The 21,786-nt window shown below is 34.5% G+C and overlaps 1 pseudogene; it reads right to left on the minus strand.

The window, feature by feature from the left end:
• Window positions 1-434: 434 nt before the first annotated feature.
• On the minus strand, window positions 435-21,573 carry LOC138148102 (ATP synthase subunit beta, mitochondrial pseudogene; annotated as a pseudogene).
• Window positions 21,574-21,786: the final 213 nt, after the last annotated feature.

Consider the following 21,786-nt stretch of genomic DNA (forward strand, 5'->3'; position numbering starts at 1 on the left):
TATGTGAGATTAGGAGCCTTAGAAGTGATCATTTTACATATCAAGAATAATTTGCTACAGTTTGCAATATAGTGTTCCAAGTAAAATTTCCTTTGCAGATTAAGCAATTAACATTAGGCAGCATTTGGGTTGTCTAAGTAGCACAGTGAATAGAGCACTGGCCCTGGAGTCAGGAGGACCTGAGTTCAAATCTGCCCTCAGACACTTAACCTTGGGAAAGTCAATTAACCCCAATTGCCCTCCAAAAAGCAAAAACAATAACAACAACAAAAAACCACAACAAAGATTAAGCAGCATTCACAGGGTCAGAAAACTGATATATGGTACAAATGGAATTTGAATCCATGTCTACAAATTAAAAGACCAGATCACTGTATGCTTTCCATCTCTTTTCTCTTATATCACATATTTTTGTTTGGGCTGTGAGATGTACATTTTATTCAAAAGTTTAAATAGTCTTCAGACAGGACACAGATTTCCCAACCAAAGTTCTTGTGTAGTTTGCTTAGACAATTGAAATTGAAGGATGTGTGGCAGATGAAGGTGACTCCTCATGAGTGCTCTTCAGCCAGTTTTTCAGCTTTTGTCATGGCTTCTTCAATGGGTCCGACCATATATAAGTCCTGCTCTGGGAGATGGTCATACTGACCTGACAAGATTTGCTGGAATCACTTAATGGTTTCTTTCAGGGGTACCAACTTCCCCATATGTCCTGTGAATACCTCAGCAACCTGGAATAGCTGTGACAAGAAACGCTGGATTTTCCTGGCCTGAGACACTGTCAACTTATCTTCTTCAGACAACTCATCCATACCAAGGATAGCAATGATGTCCTGAAGGGACTTATAGTCCTGCAGAAACTTTTTCACACCTTAGGCAACATCATAGTGCTCATTGCCAACAATGAGCTGAGTCCATGAGCTGAGATGTGAAGTTCTGAGGATCCACTGCAGGGTAAATGCCCAACTCAGCAATGGCTTGGGACAGCACAGTGGTAGCATCCAAATGGGCAAAGGTGGTGGCAGGAGCTGGGTCAGTCAAGTCATCAGCAGGCACATAGATGGCTTGCACAGAGGTGATGGAACCTTTCTTGGTTGTGGTAATTCTTTCCTGTATGGTGCCCATATCAATGGCCAAAGTGGGCTGGTAACCTATCTTATATCACTTTAAATTCTGCAGCAAGAAACACTGACTCTGAAGTTAGAAGATTTGATTAAAACTCTGAAAAGTATGTCCTATATGACATTGTGTAAATTGATGAATCCCCCTTGGTCTCATTTTTGGGGGGAATTTGTAAAATGAGGAGTTTGGACCAGCAGGCAATTAAGGTTTAAGCCTGGTTTAAATCTCAAATTCTATGACCATAAAGTGCTATATAATTTTATTATTCATTATCAATTTCTCTCTCTCTCTCTCTCTCTCTCTCTCTCTCTCTCTCTCTCTCTCTCTCTCTCTCTTTCTCTCTCTCTCTCTGTCTCACTCCCTCCTCTATCTCATAAAGTAGCTTATGTAAATATATTGTTTCTTTGATAAATGTCATGTAAGTAATGAAAAAGACCAAAGTATTATGTACTATTCATTTGACTTTTACGAGTTTTTTTTAATTAGATACATTTTTTAAGAAAATTATTATAATCTACTTATCTGAGAGACTAGAAATGGTGGACATTAATTAACATAACAAAAATTACCTTGGAAAATAACTAATATGGGAGTGTTTCCATATTAGATTACTGAATGCAGTCAAAGCACCATCTTATTTAGAGAAAAGTTCAAAATTTGTATGAAAATGGAAAAATAGTACAAATATCTGAAAATATATAATGATCAAGAAAAATACTACAATCTTGTCTTTTTAACAAAATGATTGATACAAAATAATATAAAATGGATAAAGGAATTACCATTCATACTAACTGGTTTCTAAATGTATTTCAATCATGTCCACCAATTGTCCTTAGAAGAATAAAACAGGGCCTAATAATCATCTTAATAACGAAACACTTCATTTGCAAAGCATAGATAAAAAAATGAAGGATGCATCAATTTCGAAGACAAACTATTTTGTCAAATCTTACAAATAATAATTTTATTAAACACTCTCATATCATTTCATAAAACATTAAAAAGCATCATAGAGTCCACTAGGCTTGAAGAAAGCACATTGAGAAAAACAATTAAGCAATTAATCTAGTAATATTTTAAATTGAACCTGGAAGTTGTCTAAAAAAACATTGTCTGCTAAATAATCCCATTTATGAAAGTTTCCTTATTCCTTTCTCTACCATTACCAAAAATACACTTGATACATATGTAGGTCATCATCACATATATTTGAAAAAATAAGCATATGAGTCAGTAGTTGTCATTTTCTCATTCGTCTTTTTGGTAAGGTAGGTCCAGGATCCCTTTGGTATCTTCCCATTGTCCAGATACCTAGACACTTAATTTATTAATACTCAAAACAGTGTCAACAAAGACAAGGACCTCCTCAGTATCCGCATGGACAAATCTTATTTTTTTAATTTTATTAAACACTCTCATATCATTTCATAAAACATTAAAAAGCATCATAGAGTCCACTAGGCTTGAAGAAAGCACATTGAGAAAAACAATTAAGCAATTAATCTAGTAATATTTTAAATTGAACTTTCTTCAAGGTCATTTTTATTTTCTCCATCAGCTCACTTGGAAATTTCTTATTACATTTAAAATATGATGAGTCTACTGCCTTTGAGATTTTGAATATAGAATAAGTAATATCTATGATAGATTAAACAATTTCCAGATATGAGATTTGAACCTAGATCTTTGAACTTGAGCATCAGTGTTTGTTGATATAATATTTTAAAGAGGTATATGATAGACAATATGGAAAGTAGATAATCCTGGTTTCTTAATTTGGAGACAGTTTAAACCATGTCTTGAAAGTTCCATTTTTAACACATATCAGCTTTCTGAATCTGTGAATGATACTTAATATTAATTTCTTAATCTGCAAAGGAAGTTTGACTTCAAAAAGTATTTTACAACCCATAGCACATCATTCTTGATTTGTAAAATGATCATTTCTTTTAAAAAATTTTAAAAACAGAAATAGAGTTTCAGCTAAAATTTTCTAGAGAACTTTTCTACATTGCCTCTATAATTTGTTTAGTCAAAGACTTCTCCCAAATTTCCTTAATTTTGGTTTATGAGTTCATCAAATGGTTACAATTATGATTATTGACTATACATTTCCTTCTATCCCATTTTTTTATTTATCCTTCTCTCTCTCTTTTTATCCTTTTTCTACTCTAGATTAGTTTGGTTCTGACCACTGTCTTCTTTTATTTACCCTCTCTATCCCTTCTAATCTTTCTCTTTTCCTTTTCCCTTCCCTTTTGAGTAAGATTGATTTCTATTCCCAATTCAATGTATGTGTGTGTGTTTGTGTGTCTGTGTGTACATATAAAGTCTTTGAACCAAATTAAGTGTAAGTGAGGTTCAAGCATTGACTGTTCCCTAACTCCCAACCTAGCATTTCCCCTCCAATGTAAAAAGCTTTTCTTTATGTGCTTCTTTTTGGTGAGATAATTTCCTCAATTCTTCCTCTCCCTTCTCCCAGTTTATCCCTCTTTCTGCCTCATCATTTTTTTGTGCATTATTGAAACATAATTGACTCACTCTCACACCAACTGTCTGTAGGTTTCTTCTAACTATCCTAATAATGACAAAGCTCATTACATGTATCAATTTTCCATATAAAAATTTAAAGAGTTAACCTTGGTGAGTCCCATAAGATTTATCTTTCATGTTTACCTTTTTAGACTTCTCTTGAGTCTTTCATTTGAAAGTCAAAATTTCTAGTCAGCTCAGCTCTTTTCCTCAGGAATGCTTAGACGTCCTCTCATTAATGATATGATGGTTTTTTTGTTTGTTTGTTTGTTTTTTTACCTGAAGGATAATATTGAGTTTTGCTGGGTAGGTGATTTTGGATGAAATCTTTTCTCATTTGCCCTGAAGAATATAATATTCTAAGCACTCTGCAGTCTTAATGTGTAGCTGCTAAATCTTTTGCGATCCTGAATCTAGGTTCAGAGTATTTAATTTGTTTCTTTTTTGTTTAGCCTTTCAGATTTATTTAAAAAATTTTGGTCTTTATTAATTTGTTTTTTTTTAATTATTTTTAGTTTACAAGATTCATTTCCACAATTTCTTGAGTTTCAAATTTTCTCTCCTTCCCTCCCCTCCTCCCCACATGGTGGCATACAATCAAGTATAGTATCTGCAAATGCATTACACATTAGTCAGGTTATAAAGAATGCTTGTATCATATGGAATGAAAAATGGGAAAGAGGAAACAAAAACAAACAAGAAAAAGAAAAAGAGCAGGTAGTTTGCTTCAACTTGGATTCAAACTCAGTTCTTTCTAGTTCTTTCTCTGGATGTAGACATCTCTCTACATCATGATTCTTTTGGGGTTGACTTACAACCCTGCATTTCTGAGAAGAGTACAGTTTATCAAAATTGGTCTTCACATATATTGTGTCTCTAATTGTGTACATATTTCTCCTGCTTCTACTCTTCTCACTAAGCATCACTTCATATAAGCCTCTCCAGGTAAATATGAAGACCATTTGCTCCTCGTTTCTTTTTTTTTTTAGCATTTCAGCATTATGATCTATTCTTTTATTTATTTAATTTTTTTTTTAATTTTTATTATTCTTTTTTTCTGGCCTCAAATTCTTTTTTTTTATGCTTTATTCACTTCTGATTTACATCATTCATTTCTGCCAGATTTTCAGTTACAAATTTTCTCCCTGTTTTACCCCCAACCACTGCCCCAAAACAGCAGTCCCACAGGATGTCCCCTCCTCCAAACTGCTCTATCCCATATTTTCTCCCATACTACTTTTGAATTTTCCAGTGGATCTATGCCTCAGTGCCTGTATATCTTACTTCCCAATCACATATAAGATGGTAATAGTATATATATATATATTTTTGAATATTTGATTTTAAAACTTTCAATTCCAGATTCATTCCCTTCCTTCCTTGTCACCCACCCCCACTGGGAAGATAAGCAGTTCAGTATAGGTTGTACTTGTGTGGCTAATGCAAAATAATAACATAGTAGATATATTGTAAAAGACTGACTATATTTCCCTCCCTCCTATCCCACCTCCCACTTTTTCTATTCTCTACTTTGATCCAATACCTTTTCAAAAGTGGGTGCTTCCAACTTCCCTCCCCCCGAGTCTGCCCTCCCCTCCATCATCCCTCCTCTGGTCCCTCCCCCACCAATTCTCCTGGAGGGTGACATACCCTATTTAGTGTGTATTTCACTCCCTCCTCCAGCCAGATTCAATGGGAATAAGGTTGACCCATTCCGTCTGCCTTCCCATGTTTCCCCTCCACTGGATTCATTTTCCCCTGATTCTTCTGTATGAGACAGTTTACCCAATCTGTGTCTCCCGATCTCTCCTCATTATACTCCTCTCATTTCATAATTTCACCTTTTAAGTATCATCCCTATCCGCTAAATTGGTGCTCTGCCCTCTATTAATGTATACCTGTAAACATATATACACACATTCACATATGTATTCACATGCCCATACACCCTCATATATAGACATATATATGTACATATATATGTATATACATATATAATTTATTTATAATCCCTTCAACTACTAAGAAAAGTTGCATAAGTTACAATTATTGTTTTTCCATGTAGGAATAATAGTTCAACTTTGATATATTCCTTATGATTTCTTTTCCCTGTTTACCTTCTCATGCTTCTATTGCTTCTTGTATCTGAATGTCAAATTTTCTGTTCAGCTCTGGTTTTTTTCAGCAAGAATGCTTGAAAGTCCTCTATTCCACTGAATGACCATATTTTCCCCTGAAACAGGATACTCAGTTTTGCTGGGTAGGTGACTCTTGGGTTTAATCCCAGCTCCTTTGACCTCTGGAATATCATATTCCAAGCCCTTCTATGTCTCAGTGTAGAAGCTGCCAGATCCTGGGTTATCCTGATTGTGTTTCCACAATATTCAAAGTGTTTCTTCCTGGCTGCTTGTAATATTCTCTCCTTGATCTGGGATTTCTGGAACCTGTCTATAATATTCCTAGGAGTTTTCTTATTGGGATCTTTTTCAGGAGGTGATTGGTGGATTCTTTCAACCTCTATTTTGCCCTCAGGTACTAAAACATAAGGGCAGTTTTCTTTGAGAAATTCCTGGAGGATGATTTCTAGGTTCTTACTTTGGTCATGGCTTTCAGGTAATCCAATATATTTTAAGTTATCTCTCATGGATCTATTTTCCAGGTCAGTGGTTTTATCCATGAGATATTTCACATTCCCTTCTATTCTTTCATTTATTTGGATCTGTTTAACAGCATCTTGATTTCTCATAAAGTCATTAGCTTCCATTTGCCCTAATCTAATTCTGAAGCAATGATTCTCCTCATTGAGCTTTTGAGATTCTTTTTCCATCTGGCAAATTTGGCTTTTTAGGGCATCCTTCTCCTCATTGCCTTTTTGAGCCTTCTTTGCCATTTGAGTCAGTCTATTTTTTAGGTATTATTTTCCTCAGTCAAGCTGTTGACTCTCATTTCATAATTTTCTTGTATTGTTCTCATTTCTCTTCCCAGTTTTTCCTCCACTTCTATTATCTGCTTCTTAAAGTCCTCTATGGCCTGTAACAAGCTTTTATTTTCCTTTGAAGCTTTTAGTGCAGGAGTTCTGACTTCACTGTTTTCCTCCTGTTACATGCTTTGCTTCTCCTTGTCCCCAAAATAGGAGTGTAATGTTAGAATCTTCTGTCTGCTTTGTTTCCTTTGCCTGCTCATTTTGCCACTCAAGTATTTGACTTTTGGGCTTTTTGCCACAGTAGGACTCTGCCACCAGACAGGGGAGTTTTTGTCTCAAACACTGGGGTTTTCTCAGTTGCCAGAGGTATTAGATAGGTGCTCTGTCTGAGGTCTCCACACGCTCTGGCAATCTGGACACATACCCCAGGACCTCCACCCTAGACTGTAATCCAGATCCTAGCAGGTTAAAGCAAGAGCAATTACCCCTCAGACTGGAGCTTTGTCTCCCTACAGTCTTCAGGCCAGGAGCTGAAGCTGCCATGTGGCACTGGCTGGCTGAGCTGTGTCTCAGAGTCTTCTCACCCCAGGGGGTAAAAGACAAGCACTCCCACTTACTGGTCCCAAATTCCAGACTGCACGGGCCTCTCACTTCTTCCTTCCCATCTATGTGTTGATAAATCTGGAAACTTCCACAACTGCTGCTGATCTAGAGTCCCTCTGGCAGGGGGCTGGTCAGGCCCGCCCTGGGGCTAAAGCCTAGGGCTTGGCTCCCAGAGAGCTGAGCTGCATTCCTGTTGGCCTGCTGGGCTGTCCTCAGGGGGAGGTTAGCTTCTCTGTGTCATTTTTTTGGGTTCTGCATCTCCAAAGTTTGTTTGGAGTCTCCTTTTTACATGGATTGGGGAGGGTGGAAGCCAGTGCCTTGGGAAAGTCATGCTTCTACTTAGCCATCTTGGCTCTGCCCCTGCTCCTAGTTTCTTACAGCACAATAGTATTCCATTACATGCATATGGTGCATACATGCATTAAGGGTGCTTGCAATATTTTCTCCTTTTCTTTGGAGCTCTGGAATTTGGTTTCAATTTTCCTAGTTTTTATGTTGGGAGGTCTTTCAGAAGATGATTGGCGGATTCTTACAATTTCTGTTTTATCCTCTAATTCATGAATACCAATGCAGTTTTCCTTGAGAGTTTCTTGAAATGTTTCTAGCCTCTTTCTTTGATAATAGCTCTCAAGTAGTCCAATAATTCTTAAATTGATTCTACTCAATCTATTTTGCACGTCTTTTATTTTCCAATGAGATAGTAAGTTTTTTTCCCCCTATTTTGATTTTACTTTACTGTTTTTTATTGTCTCATGGAGTAATTAGCTTCTAATTTTTCAATTCTAGGTGCGGCCAGGTAGCACAGTGAGTAAGAGCACCAGCTCCCGTGTTGAGAACACCTGGAGATCGAATCCCAGGCTCAGACACTTAGCACCCACCCAGAAACACCTGGCCATGTAACCTTGAGAAAGTTACTTAACCCCAATTGCTTAGGGGTGGCCAGGTGGCTCAGTGAGTAAGAGCACTGGCTCCAGTGTCGGGATGACCTCGATCAAATCCGGGCTCAGATACTCAGCACCACACCTAGAAATAACTGGCCGTGTAACCTTGAGCAAGTTACTTAACCCCAATTGCTTAAAAAAAAAAAAATTTCAATTCTAATTTTTAAGGAATCACTTTCTTTGGTGACCTTTTGTACATTTTTTTCCCATTTGTCCTATTCATTTTTCAATGTGTTTTCTCTTCAATGGATTTTTTTGTGTCTCCTTTAATAAGTTGTTGGCTCTATTTTCATGATTTTATTTCACCAAGCTCAATTTTCCCAAAATTTTCTCCTCCCTCTCTTATTTGATTTTTAAAATCCTTTTTGAACTCTCCTAGGAATACTTGTGGGGGCCTTATATCATTTTAAAATTTTCTCTGGAGCTTTGAATATAGATGTTTTGATAGTGTTCTCTTCTGAGTTTGTATCTTGATCTTCCATGTTACCACCTTAACTTTTTATTGTCAGGTTGATTTTGTTGTTTTCTCATTTTTTCCAGCCCATTTTTTGACTTAACTTTATGTTAAATTTGGACTTTTTTCTTATGTTGTTCCAACTTTCATGTTTTGTGTGTGTGTGTGTGTGTGTGTGTGTGTGCTATTTTTATTTTTTTTTATGTAAATCTGGGGGCTCTAAGTTTGGAGAGGTGAGCTCACTGTTCTCTTGTCCTCTGATCTTGACTGTGGTTAATAGAAGCATTGTTCTCTGTTCTGGAATTGTGACCAAGGTCCCTACTTCTTTGCTGCCACAAGCACTAGTTTGGTAGTGCCCTTCTTTGCCCTGCCACTACAGCCTGGGACCGCATATGGTTAAAGCAACAGATTCCTGCTCATAGATTTGAACAAGTACTTTCTGTAGTCTCAGACTGACCAGTTGGCTGATGCTCTTAACTTGTGTGGGTTGAGAGCTCTGAAAACCACTGCTGCCAATTTAGGTGTCCTGAAGACCAACTGCTGACTTGCTGGGACAGGGTACAGGCTAAACTGAATTTGACTCTCACCCCATTTAGAGAGACCTTTTGTGAGTTGTCTTTGGTAAGAACATTATTGAACTCTATACTTTTGTAGGTTCTATTGCTCTAGAATTCATGTTGAGGCATTATTTTAAAGTAGAATGGAGGGGAGTTTGAGAGAGCTCAGGTGCTGACCCAATTTTGTTTGGCTACATAATAATACTGTTTCAAAAATAAAAAGTTCCTAATTCTGCTCACATTAGTCTCTATCATTTCATTGCTATGTGAAAAAAAATCCAAAATAAACAAAAAACAACAAAATAATGTCTTTATTTATAGTCAGAGCCAATCATCTCTTCATCAAGAGGCAAATACAATGTTTCATCATAAGTCCTTGGTAATCATGGCTCCTTACTGTGTTCATCAGTGTTCTTAAGTCTTTCGATCTTGTTTGCCTTCGTGATAATGTTGTCATACAAAAAGTCTTCCTGATATTGCTCACTTCAATCTTTATTAATTCACGGAAATTTTTCTCAGATTTCTCTTAAACTGTCTACTTCAATATTTCTCATAACAAAATAGCATTCCATTACATTTATATAAAATAACTTGTTTATATATTTTCCAAATTGATGGGCTTTTTCCTATTTTAAAAATCCTTTGCTGCCACAAAAAATTGCTATAAATATGTTTAAACATATATTTTACTTCCCTTTTTTAATTTTTTAGAGTTTAGAACCATTAGTGCAATTGCTGGGATAAATTATATTTAAAGCTCAATAGTTTTGGGTTTTTTTGAGGTGGGGGGGAGCAAAGCTCCATATTGCTTTCCATCAGGGCCCTCTTAGCTAGTTCAAAGTTACACCAAAAGTGCACTAATTATTCCTGTTTTCTCAGAGCATACCTACAATTATTTATTTTTAGTTTTATGTGGTTCATGAAATATTTCAAATATTCATTTATCTAATTATTAATGAATTAGTCTTTTTTTTCCTTATGGATTTTGAACCTTACATTTCTTTCTCACATTTGCCTCTTGTAATTCTTTGATGATTTGTCAGTTAGGAAACTACTTGTATTCTTGTAAATTTGAATGCTAATTAAATTCAGTAAAAATGAAACATTTTTCAGAGATTTGTTGCAAATATATTTACCTGTTTCTTTTTTGCTTTGACTCCTTTGGTTTTATATTTCAAAAACTTTTAAATTTTATATAATCAAAATTTTTCATTTTATCTCCTTTGAGCTTGTCTAACTTTTTTTAAATGATCTCTTCCCATATCTAGAGTCATGAGAGTTAATTTCTTCCATGCTGCTCCAAATTGTTTATGGCATCATCAATCTTTATTTCTAAATCATGCACTCATTTGTATCAACAATGCAGTATTCACAATACCTACAGTAACTATAAATATGCTGATATGGTTATTAATCAAAACATGTAACTGATTCTCTACATGGGGGACATAGCTAGAACATTTATTCAAATACCAGAAAACGGAGTCCCAAAACCAGAAAGCAAAAGTCATCATGGTAGCCAATGATTTGGCAAACATAGTTAATGCAATAAACACCCACATTCTCAAGCCTTCAAAACAGATCAGGCTACCTCAGGCAAAGATCTTCCTTTCCTCATGTTAACTGCTCAGCCTCTAGTCAGCTCACATCCAGCAACTCTAGCCCCCTGAAGTTCCCATCCCCAGCAGTCCTCAGCAGGAGTCCTTAGCAGAATTTCTGGCTGGCTTAAAAAAAATGAGTTCACACTGCCACCACTACCATTTCTAGTCACCGTGCTGCCTCCAGCCTAGATCCTACTTGGCTCCAGCTCCTTCCTGCCCCACCCCTTCCTACTACTCACAAGTTCAAAAGGCATGGAAAATCTTCAAATCCCAGAAACATTATTTCATTCAAATATTATCCTGGTGTACAGTATGTGATGATATATGATTTTTTCTATACCTATTTTCCTCCAGACCTGCTTTATAGATTTCCCAAGTTGTCCTCCCAAGCAAAAGTAAGTGATTCTTTCCTTAATAGCTGAGATTTAGGGAGCAATCACATAGTAGACTACCTCGTTTATTAGCTTTTTTTTTTTTTAATATTTTGTACTCAGTCTGTTACACAGATGGAGCTTTATTTCTTAAGTTATAATTATTTTGAAATTATTTTGCTTTGTAGTATAGTCTGAGATTTAGTACTGTAAAACTCCCTTTATTCATACTATTTTTCATCATTTCCCTTAAGATCCTCATTCTTTTCTTTCTCCAAATGGATTTTATTATTTATTTTTCTAGCTACACAAAGCAATCCTTTACAATTCTGATTGGTATAGCACTAAATAGCTTATATCAGTTTATCTTTTATCATTAATAATGTTTATCAGTTAATGTATCTCAAATAATTTATTTCTGTGTAAATGTTTGTCACTGGTTAATATAGCTTCTCATTGTTTCTTGGTAGGGAGATCACCAATTATTTTATACATTCTCTTTTCCTGCTTTATTTTTTTGTTAATACATAGAAAAGATAATGATTTGAGTTGATGTTCATATCAAAATAACTTCCTATGTCCTGCAACTTGGATGAAATTATGAATTTTTTAAATTACCTTTTTTAATTGACACTCTAGAATCATCTAAGTACATTGTCAAGAAATCTGAAAAAGTATTGTAATTTTGTACACCTTTTGACTATATTTATTTCCTCCATTTTTGTTTTCTTTGATGTTCCTAGCATTTTAGACAATATATCTACTAACAATGACAAAAATGAGCATTCTTGATTTATCTCTCATTTTATTGATAAGTCTATAGTTTATAACCATTACAGATAATGGTTGCTCTTGTTTTGAGATAAATATTATGTACCATATTAAGGAAAGATCACTTAATTATTATATTTTCTAATGTTTTTAACAGGATGTATTATTGTATCTTGTAAAAAAAAAACTTTTGTATATAATGATATAATTGTAGCATGTTGATTGTCCTTTTTAATATATTTAAATATTTTTGTAGTTTACCTAATATTGAGCCAGTCCTTGATTACTTTTGTCAATTCCACCTTAGAATGTATAATTTTTATTCTGTTTCAGTAGTCTAATTGCTCATATTATATTTAATTTTTGCATCAGTATGCATCAGAGTTGTTGATTTATTATCTTTATTTTCCTGTATTTAGATGTACAATCATATTTGTGTCATAAAAGAAATTCAGTTGGCTACTATCTTTACCTATTTTTTAATGTGCAATATTTACATTAATCATTTTTTAAATGTTTAACTGAATTCAGATTTAAATAAATCTGGTTCTTCTTTAAATGGACTTTGGGAGTTTATTTACGGTCTGTTCAATTACTTTTTTTTCTAAGATTGTTTCATTGACATCCTTTCTACCATGACCTGTTAATCTAGGCAATCTGTGTGTACATTCAAGCATTTATATCCATATATCTATTCACATGAATATACATGACAAGTGAGTGGATAGTATACACACATCTGAATGAACAAGTCACTATATAAAATCATATATGTGTATGTACACGAGCATGCATGTGAATGTATACACACTATATATAAATATGGATATGAATACATGTGCACAAACACCTAAGATTTGCCAAAAACTTTACTTAACACTGGGAATACAAAAAAAGTTTAGAACATTCCTGATCCCAAGGAACTCCATGTCAAATAAAAGAGACAGAATGAAAACCACTATGTACAAATATTATATGAATATAGAAAATATAGATAATTTACAGCAATAAGAAACTAGAGTTAAGGGATATTTGAAAATGCTATATAGATTTGAATTTTACATAGGCACACACATATATACCTTTACTTTTGAATAGTCATATGTGTGTTTATACATACATTTATACACATACATCCATGCATTCATATATGTGTGCATTATTTAAATGATAAGGAATTCAACTACAATTCATTCTTCTCTGTATGGCAACACTATGAAAGCTATGTTTTCTAACATACTTTTTGGATAGATGGTATCAGATAATTTATAGCATTCTTAATATTTCTCTTATTGTGCTGATTGTGTAGAGACATTTCAGGAACCTTTCTGTAATTTTCTTTCCACATAGCTCACACAACATTTTAGTGTCAGTGAATTTGGAAGTTCTCCAAGATAAGGTCAAGTCCAGACATTTCAAATTTGCTCAATTTGATATTTTATCATTTTCCTGTGGGCTTACATAAAGTATAATTTAATATATAGGCAAATCAAACTGTGAATAAGAAATACCCAATGCTCAAAATAAAAATTTTATTTTTAAAAAGTCAATGTACTTTATTTTAACTTTTTCTATAGGCTTTTCCTTAGACATTGGGATTCTTTATTTTTAATTTTAAACTGATTAATCACAATTATAGCCACCACATTTATCACATATGAATTAAGTATGTTTAATTCACACAAGACAGCAATATAGTCAGGAACCTGAGAAAGGTTAATTTCTTGCTAATATCTATAATTGCCTCAGGCAAAATCCTCCCCCTCCCATTATTAGTATAGCTTTAGATTATTCATATGATATTATTTTCATGCAAATAGCCAAATGCATAAAGGAAAAGTTGCAGAAATATTGCTCAAATGCTAAATTATTTCAAAGCCAACTACTGAGAGCTAAAAAGCTTTAGATTATCAATGATGAATATGTTATTCACAGGAAACACAATATCCCATAGAGCCTTTTGCCATAAGTTAACTGCTCATTTCAGTTTGTAAATAAATCATCTAATGTATTTTCTCCTTAGCACTGAAGGAAATGATCATGGGAGTAAGGGTCATTGTCAGATTTCTCTAATGCAGATGGAAGTACACTTGGAAGTGACAGGGCTAAATCTATGAGACTTCTCTGAGTGGAAATATTTAGTAGTATATCCTTGAGGCTTTTTTTCTATTGCTAAGTCAGTGTTACTGAAAGCACTAGGATGAGCAAGATACCCCTGAATACCTTCGAAACTTCTCTTCAGGCCTCTTAAGTTATTGGTGTAGATATTACCTGGAAATTGCCATTTCAAGTGCTACATCTCCATCTCTTCAGGACTGAATATAAAGAATAGAAAGTTCTCACTATATAAATGTTTCACACAGTCTGAAAGGATTTCTACTAAGAGATAAGAAAAAAAAATCATTAGCATGTGTCTTACCATCGAATTCAAATAATCAGTGAATCTTTCAACCTGATTTGGAGCTAAATTTTCCTATATATGTTATCTCCACTTATTAAAATGTTTCAGATTTGAAGAACAGTGTTTGCATAATGGTTTGCTTGCAATAAGTACTTTGCAAATGTTTCTAAAATTTATATGATTTGAATTAATGATTTTATTAATAATTATTAGATTGTGAGCTCCATGAGCACATAAATTATTTTTTGTCTTGTTTTGGATTCCAACACTTAGGAGAGTGCCTGGTCCACAGTAGGGGCTTAAAAAGTACTACTACTACTACTACTACTATTACTACTACTACTACTACTACTACTACTACTACTACAATTACTACTACTACTACTTCCTCTTCTTTTCTATATATTTGAAAGCTGATTGATTTATGTTAACCTTCACCTCTCTTTCTATACATACATTACCATCTTTCATTTTAGTCTCTAATAATACTTGTTTTTTTATTTTTTGCATTGTACCATCTGTATGCATTTAAACCCAACTTCTAACAGTTGAATAATCTTACATGACTTTTTAAAATTAATTTTCTCTGCTTCCATTATTTGCTTCTCCTTCTATATTCATCCACACATAGGTCTTTACCTTCTCAGGTCAGCAAGAAGCAAATTTTTGTAATTTTATTTCCCTTCTTTTATACTATATTCTCTCACCTTCCTTTTTCCCATCAATTTGAACTATTATGCAAATATTGCTTCCAAAATTTTTCCTCCTTTGATATTTACTTATTATAATTTATATATACATGAACAATCATAACACTTATATGTGCACATGTACAATACACACATATTCACATGCTTATATGTATGCACATATATATAATATACATCTTTTCATACACACAGTGCACATATGTATAAACATTCATGCATATACATAAATGTAAGTACATGTATATACCTGTGTGAATTTAAATATAAAGTTACAGATAGATATACTGTGGCTTCCAATTGCCTCCTTGGATATACTGTGAACTCTGTTTGTCCAAAGGAAAATTCATCAATTCCACCCTCAATACCCATTTCTTTAGCATTCATGCTCTATTTCAGAGAGTGCAATTATGATGGACTGGCCACATTTTTCCAATGCCAAATATATATTTTTTTAAAAGACCATTTTATAGAGAACTCACCCAGAGGAAGCATTCACACAGAGATCAGAAGAAGTGATACAAGAACACTCTTAAGAAATATGAAGAATTTTGTTATAAATTGTGAGACATGAAAGATTCTGTCACAGTACTACCAAGCATGGCATGCTTGCATCAAAGAAGTCCCTGTGTTCTATGAGTAAAGCAAAATTGCAATAGCTCAAAAGAAACATGAGATGCACAAATTTGGAGACATCCCCATTACAAATATTCACATAAGCTATTTGTACACAACCTGTGGTAGAGCCTGCCAACCTCTATTGGTGTGATGAGACACAGTCAGACACAATGGATATTGATTCTAAAACAGTGATGTCATTTTGGTCCTCTTCCAGAATAAAGGACATCAATCAAACCAAGCCCATTTTTTTTTAATGACAACAATCTCCTTGTAAAATAGAATTGAAATGCTTAAGTCCTTATTAACTTATGGTACCATTTTGTTTGCTTGGTTTCTTTCTTTTTTTTTTTTTTTGTCTTTTTGGAGGGTGGGAAGGCAGGGCAGTTGGAGTTAAGTGACTTGCCCAGGGTCACAGAGCTAGTATGTGTTAAGTGTCTTAGGACAAATTTGAACTCAGGTTCTCCTGACTTCAGAGTTGGTGCTCTATTTATTATGTCATCTAGCTGCCCCTTATGGCATACTTTTGCTTCCTATCCTCAATGGGTTCTCTCTTATCTCCCTTCAAAATCTCTTTCAGCCTCATTCCTTTTCTCTTTTCCTATGCTCTTATAGCTACAATTTTAAAAAGGAATTACTTCAGAATTCTCTTACTTTGTCTTCTTAACCCAGTATTTCCTCCAATCTTGTTCTGTTCAAGAATTTGAAACCTTGGATCCTTGAAACCATAGAACTGCTTTTTCTTCACCTCTCATGTCTTGCAATTTCTCCTTCTAGCATGTTTGCTATTCTTTCTATTTTTACACATTTTGTAAATCCTCAATACATACTTTGCTAGTCTCTGATGTCCTTTTCCTCCTACTATTTTTTTTATTCTTTTCTATTTGTCTAACACCCACTGTGAAGTTCACTTTCAAAACTGCTGCTATGAGCGGGGGCTAGGTGGTTCAGTGAGTAAGAGAGCTGGCCCCAGAGTCTGGAGGACCCTGGATAGGTTCTGGCCTCAGATACTTAACACCCACTCAAAAAAACTGGCCGTGCAACCTTGGGCAAGTTACTTAACCCCAATTGCTTTAAAAAATGCTGCTATGATCAGGCTTATTTCCTACTAGAGCCAAATAAGTGGCATACAGCATAGAGCACTGAGCCTAAAGTCAGGAAGACCTGTCTTCAATATCCTCAGTGGTAAAATAGGCATAATTATAATATTTATCTCATGGAATTGCTATGAAGAACAGATGATAAAATATTTGTAAAGGACTTACAACAATATCTGGCATATAATAGGTACTTAGTGAATGCATATTTCTTTTTTTTCTCTTCCCTCCATGGCCAAAACATTTATCTTTCAGCCTACTTTTTCATGTACTTACAATGTTAATTTGTATAAAATAATTCTATTCCAAGATTTATTATAATTGTAGATTGACCTATTTTCACACTCTCCTCACCTGGGTTTCGACATTAACTTGTTAACAGCAAAAACAATAACAGCAAGCAACAAAATTATCACATCTGACAATGTTTGAATCTATGCCCCCGTTATCGGCTATCTTTGTTCCAAAAGAAAGAACAAATGTTTTATTATTTGATACCAATAAAATTGGTTTGTTTTTATTCAGAATTCAACTATCTTTTAATTTAATTGTTATATTCATTAGGTATACTGTTACTTTAGATTCTGCTTATTTTACACTGCATCAGCTCATGAAAATGTCACATTTGTCTGAATTCTTCATCTTTAGGTCAGTTATTTATTCCCCTGTCAATAGAGTTCAATTTTATTTTCTGTTATTTCTTATAATAAATAATATACTTTTAGGTATTTTAGAATACACTTGACTTATTTTTTCCCATTTTGGGAAAGGGAACATTAAAATTTTGTTCAGTCATTTTCTATTTTATGCCTACATCAAGATCTCTGCAGAGTGATTTTTGATACTTTTTGAGGGAATATCATATGTGATTTTCTTCTATCCCCTTATATAGCTCTTTTAAAATTGTTCTTTGGGCAAGGAGACTATTTGGAAATTTGAGATGATATTTTAATTTTTTTCTCAATATGTTAACTGTTTTGCACTGATAATTCTCTAAGAAATCATAATAGAATCAACTTATATTCTCAATTCAATTTGTCATTTGAGGGATGGGTTATGGGCACATTTCCAAAATATAAGTTGGATCTACTATCATCATTCGCAATATTTTTGTATCATTTTTATTATTTCATCCAAAGTAGCACTAGTTTTTTAACCTTTCTATAACAAGTCAATAATTGGATTATTTTGATACTCAGGTAACAACTACATTGTTAAATAGGTCTTTTCTAACTCTGAAGACATAGTCATTTTCATACTCGATGACATAATTTGGTGTTCACATATCAATTTTCTTGAAGAAACATTCATGCTATAAAGAAGTTACTTCTAAATAGTCTATGTTTTCCTTCTTTCATTTATTATTATTAAAATACTATTCCCCCATTTCTAGCTTTCTCTCATATTGTGATTTTTTTTTCAAATATTCAGTTTCTATAGATTATGTACATTTAGTGTGAAGGCATCATAAATTTCTTCAGAGAATATTTTTTGCTTCATTTTCTTCAATAGGTCTGTGCTCATTAATGTAATACTTTCTTTTTTTTAAGCAATTGGGGTTAAGTAACTTGCTAAAGGTTACACGGCCAGTTGTTTCTGGGTGTGATGCTAAGTATCAGAGCCCAGATTCAATCTCAGGTTGTCCTGACTCTGGGGCTGGAGCTCTTACTCACTGAGCCGCCTGGCCACCCCTAAGCAATTGGGGTTAAGTAACTTGCTCAAAGTTACACGTCCAGGTGTTTCTGGGTGGGTGCTAAGTGTCTGAGCCTGGATTCGATCTCTGGGGCCAGTGCTCTTACTCACTGTGCTACCTGGCTGCCCCAATGTAATACTTTCAACTAGAATATTTTTCACACCTATTAAAAAAAAAGGTAATATAATATTGATTAAAATTTTGCTTCTTGTTGCAATTGGGGACCAAAAAAAACCAACTTTGTCATTCTGTTTTGATTTTGTTTTTAATTTGCCACTATTGGAAAATCATTCATACAGTATAAAGAGCACAAGGTTTAGAGGAGCAAGCCCATATTCAATCCTGCCTATGTCAGCCATCACCCGTGCAGTTTTAGGTAGATTTTCTAACTTCTTTGAGCCTCACCTTGAAAAATAAACTAAATGACTTAGAAGGACTCTTCTTGCTCTAAATATGTGATTTATGAATCTTTGCATTATATTTATAACACGAAAGTATATTCTACATGTGACATTCCTGCAGTAGAAAATCAACTCAATCATTGGTTGGTGATTTCATTTCAATAATCCTGACAATTCATCTGGTGGTTTTGGACAGTTTAAGAAATGAGTGATTCTTAACACCATTTGTTCATTTTTGCACATAACTCCACAGTCATAAATGCAAAAGAAGGACAAGTTTATATAGGACTAATGTGGTATCATATTTTGTCCATTGCTAGTTCACTATGACCAAAACATGATGGTAATCTTATGGTGTCCCCATTATTAATTCAATTTCTGATTTGATGTAGAAGGCCAATTTTGATCCCTCTAGTCTCCAAGATTCACTTCAAGTAATGATATATGCATGTTCATGCATATGTGTGTATATCTATATCTATATATCTTTATAATATGTGCATATATATAGACAGGTACATATATGCATGTATATGTAATTAGAAGTGGATATTATGTATGTGTAGCAGCAAACACCCCAGCATCCCCAGGGTGTCTGCCAACACAGGTTCTTAGATCTGCTTTGTTAAAGGAAAGCAACTCAAAATGGGTTAACAAGCTTACTTTAATCAGTCAAATATGTATCATTTACCTAGTTCAGGGGAAAGAGGTCAGCACCCTGAACTTCAGAATATGCAGACAGAATTATAAAGACAGAAACAGATCAAGCAGACAGATTTCCAAACTGTCCAACCATTACATCCATACCAAACAATATCTGGGTTTCAAAGCTGGGGGGCCCTGGACAGCAGTTTCCCAGAGTTTCATCTGATCAAATCACAGAACACTTCTCAAAGTGAGCCCCAAAACAAAGCTACACATCAGGGCTTATATAACCTTCTCCTAGATCAGAGAATGTAACAACCTTATTGACCCACAGGCCAATCAAAAAAGTATCTACTGAAAAACAAGCTTCCCACCCCAGGCTCCAGGTGCACTTTAGCCTAGGGGCAGGGAAGATCTTTAAATTCAAATACCCATTACAGTATCTTCACAAAACTAATGCAAAAGTGAATTGTACTATATTTAATTTTAATAGTTTTTTTTCCAATTACATGTAAAGATAATTTTTAATATTCATTTAAAAAATTTTGTGTCCTAAATATTCCACCACTCTCTTGGATGCCCCCCAAAACAGTAAGCAATTTGATATTGGCCATGTATATATACACAACATGTGAAATATGTTTCCATATCTGTCATGTCACTGCATCATATTTCATCACAGGAAAATTTAAGATCCTTGTGAACCATACTCATTTCAACCTTTATGTCATCATTACTTACCCTAGTAACTTTTGCATAAAAAATGTCTATAAATGATTGTTGAGTTAAATTCTATATAAGTAGATACCTATAGAATGTCTCTTTTCCATTTCGCAGTGTTTGAGAAGCAAATATCTCTTGCACACCCTGATCATTCACAAGAATCACACAAATATATCAAATGCCATTCTTTCATTTAAAACTTTAAAATATTTAAATAAAATATATTCAATTAAAATATGTTATAATTGTAAAAGAATATGATTTTCAAAATATCTCTTGGTCACTTTTTGGGTAGAACCTTGTTTATGATTTTTAAAACATGTTTTTCCAATCATAAAAGCAGCATATACTGTGATTTACCATTGTCCTTTATCGTGTAATATTCTGTTATATTTTTGACTTCATATAAATAGTGAATTTTTCCTTCATTTACTTCTTTGATTAGGGAATTTTCATTTCTTACATTTTAAGAGAATAACAGCAACAAAAAAGACCCAGAAGGTATTCTGTAAAATCTTAAATGACATTTGAATTGCTCTGTTATATATTGATTTGTTGAAAAAATGTATAAACATGTAACTTTAATTGCATTTTTTAAGAAAATGAGTTACTTTTGCAACATGTAGCAATTAAAGTTTTTCCATTTAAACATAATTTATCACCTTTGCCACTTCTACATTCTTCATTATTAATGTGTGTACTATTCCTCTCTAACGATATTGCTGTGAAGTTATCTCTATCAGTGAGATGCTTTCTGTCATGGGATTTCTCAAGTTTTCAATTGGTCTATAGCTCTTTTTTTTGACTTTCTAGTTTAGGTATAGACACCGTATTTATGTCACTAAAAGAGAACTAAAAGAGTTCTTTTCCCAAATAGTTTATGTAGTATTATAATGAATTGTTTTGTAAACCTTTGGTAGAATTCATTTGTAAATCTATATGGCACATGGGGACTTTTTAAAAGGGATTTTGGTGATGGGTTCTTAAATTTCTTTTTCTAAAATGGACTTACTTAAGTATTCTATTCCTTTTTTTTAATCTGAGCTATATACATATATATTAAGCTATTGGGGTAAAGTAACTTGCTCAAGGTTACACAGCCAGGTGTTTCTGGGTGGGTGCTAAGTGTCAGAGCCCAGATTGGATCCCCAGGTCATCCTGACACTGGAGCCAGTGCTCTTACTTGCTGTGCAACCTGGCCACCCCCAGTGGTTTGTTTGGTTTTTTTTTTTTTTGGTTGACTTTCTGTTTCACAAGAAACCCATACCCAGAAGCAGGTCGTCTATGAATGATTTAGCACCAGGTGCCCCACTAACCTGCGCCTGAGCTCCGGGTGAGAGACGGCCCCCCTTCGTGGCCGTGCTCCAGCCCCCGGCACGAACGGCCCTCCACACAGGCTCTGATCCCCATGCCCCCCACCCCCCGCCTAGGCGGGGAGAGGGGGCACGGAGGCCCGACTATCCATGGCCCCCTGAGGCTCCTCAACCCTCTGGTATTGTCAGGCTTAGGGGGGATTCTGACTTAGAGGTTCAGTCATAATCCCACAGATGGTAGATTTGCCCCATTGGCTTCTTAGCCAAGCACATACACCAAATGTTTAAACCTGCGGTCCCCAGTGTTTTG

The sequence above is a fragment of the Petaurus breviceps genome, unplaced genomic scaffold (genome assembly GCF_028583685.1).
Source record: "Petaurus breviceps papuanus isolate PSGF00001 unplaced genomic scaffold, PetGlider_PUasm1.0 90822, whole genome shotgun sequence".
Lineage (NCBI taxonomy): Eukaryota > Metazoa > Chordata > Mammalia > Diprotodontia > Petauridae > Petaurus > Petaurus breviceps.